The following is a 2,585-nucleotide window of genomic DNA, read 5'->3' on the forward strand; positions in this document are numbered from 1 at the left end:
CCAGGCGAGGTATGCGTGCCATTGTGAGTCTCGCCTCCAGTCCCTTATCCTTGAGTTTTTCCCAGCTAATAAGTTTTTGAGCCTAGTCAGCGACTTCAGTCCTGATTAGGACGCTACCTCTCTGGGTTACCTTAACTATTTTGATATCCACAATTTGTTGCAAATCTTCTGGGGACGGGAGCTCTTTGTATATGTCTCCAGCAGTCCATCCTTCTGCACGCCCTCTCAGAGTGACATACGTCGCTGTCTCCCATGGGTTCTGAGGGACTGCTGGTATACTCGCTAGGACGCCAGCGAAGGTAAGCTTTTTCTTTCCTTTCTGCTCCTCTTCTTGTGGCGTTTCCAGTGTCTGGGGGGCCTTTTTGATTTTTCTTCTTTGTCCTTGCATCTTTTATGGCCCTGACCCTTCATCCTCCTGCATTTCTCCATCAGAGCTTTCGCCAGTATCAATGTTCTTTCCCCTGAAGATTGGCGTCTTGCTGGATCTTTGAGGCATCGGGGCTGGTACCGCGCCCTTATATTTACTTTTTACCTTCTGTTGGGATGGCACGCCTGCTATTCCAGCATCCGGGATTTTCCCTTCTATTACTATGAGGGGTGACAACCTTCTCCTTCTTCTCCTGGGCTCGTCTTGCGCCTGTGTGCTCTTTTTTATATTAATTTAATAGGATTTGGGTATCCTGGTCCACTTTGCCCTCCAGGTCACCAATTAGACCTGACACCCTTTTAAACGTGGGGGAGACCCACTTTTTTTTTCTTTGGTCGTCTCCTATAGTCTCTGCCACTATAGGAACTACAATCTGCGATACTTTTTTCCCAACTATTCGGTGAAGTTCGTTGGAATTTACAGTTTCTTTGACTATTTCACCGACTATTTTACTGTTAGGCCCTGAGTTAGTAGGTCGTAACAACATATAATAAAATAACAAAAGAAACCTGGTGCCACGGGTAAGGAACACAAAAATTATTAACAAATACGTTATCTCCTATCCTCTGGAGTCCCGACTCGGACTAGTGTCCCTCGGGACTCAACCACTCACACCCACTTCCCCAGTACCCACTGGTATAGGGAGCGGTGGAAAAACAAATCTTACCTGCTCGAGGTCTGATTGCAGACTGAGCTCTGAAAAGGCGATCTAAGGTGGGGATAATCCTTGAGAGTGTATCAACATAGGTCCTTCCTCATCAACTGTCAGAGCACTACTCAAAATATTTGTATCAAACACGAATATTAATTGTCATTAGCTGCCCCTTCAAAAAGGTTGTTGTCAAAGATTGCACTGTGCTGCTTAGTAGGGGACTAAGTTTCTTCCATGAAGTTATTTTTAAATTTGCACACCACTGTGCTCAGAAAACTAATTTTTCGGTTTGAATTTATTGCAAATAAAATAATTATCTTAATTTTGTATAATACAACATTTTAATCCTGCCAAATAACAAAGATAATGCAAAAAAATGTTTCTGAATATTTTTCGGAGCAAATATTATATTCCCTTCAATTTCAGTGACGAAAGAATTAGTGATTTAGTAAGGATTTAATGTAAGTAAAATAAAAAATAAACTAGTTTCAAGGTCTCAGGCCATTTGATCAAATCGTACTATCCCATCGACATCATCAACCGGAAAATGAACTGAAAGTTATTATTATTATACTTATTATTATACAGTTTATTAAAAAATAAATTCGAAAAAAAAGTAACTTCTAAAAATATAACTTTTTAAGCTCTTACATTGTATTTTTACTGAAATCGAATATTATTTCACAAATATTCATTATATAATGCCAAAAATAGACATATAGGAGAAAAAATAAAGTATTTTGCACTGTTATTTCCTTGAAATATTAAATTACCTTTAAACTGTTCAATGGTTCAGCTTAAATTACCTTATATACATTTATGACTTAGTTTAATTGTTCTTAGAGCAAAGATGTAACATATGTAAGCGGATCTCGACTAAATGAAATCACAGTTGGACAAGATGAGTACCGTCTTTGTGATCTTTCTATGCGCAGCAGTATTTCAACAGGCAGTCATTTGTAATGCAGGTAAACATAAATGGAGTACAGTAAAGGGGATAGATAGTGAACTCCTCTAATTTTTAGCTTCTTAGTAGTTGCTGTGGTATAATACCGTAGCAAAATTTGTGAATAATTCTTATGTATCTACGTAAACTGATTCCAAAGTCTTATTGGAATGTTATAGCTTAGATTATGAACTAATTGAGAATAAATAAAAATGAATATTTGGTTATATTTCTACACTATATCAATTTGTTCTGGACTATTCCATTTCAAAGTCATTACTGATAAAGTGAAAATATTTTCCAGGAACTAGCCGTGGTGATCAGGCTGCGATAGGGAATAGGCAGGAAGCTAACATTGAGCAAAGAGGTGGAAACAACACCAGTAACTTCGCAATAGCTGATCAAGGGGACCAGTTTCAGAGTGTTAACAGTTAGGATGGTCAGTGTGTGTAATAGAAGAAGCTGTAGGTTGTCTATTCCTGCAGCTCGACAAGTATAAGTATATAATTACATCAATTCATTAAAAATGTATTTGCTTAAATAATATAATTATACAAGAA

At 37.8% G+C, this 2,585-nt stretch overlaps 1 long non-coding RNA gene across 1 annotated transcript; it reads left to right on the top strand.

Annotated features, from left to right (window-relative positions):
* Window positions 1-1,949: 1,949 nt before the first annotated feature.
* LOC106690489 (uncharacterized) lies at window positions 1,950-2,585 on the top strand. The gene is made up of 2 exons (XR_001344625.2): window positions 1,950-2,047; window positions 2,330-2,585. It is a non-coding gene; the product is annotated as an uncharacterized lncRNA (long non-coding RNA).

This window comes from Halyomorpha halys, unplaced genomic scaffold, assembly GCF_000696795.3.
Source record: "Halyomorpha halys isolate HHAL.00 unplaced genomic scaffold, Hhal_1.1 Scaffold1741.1, whole genome shotgun sequence".
Lineage (NCBI taxonomy): Eukaryota > Metazoa > Arthropoda > Insecta > Hemiptera > Pentatomidae > Halyomorpha > Halyomorpha halys.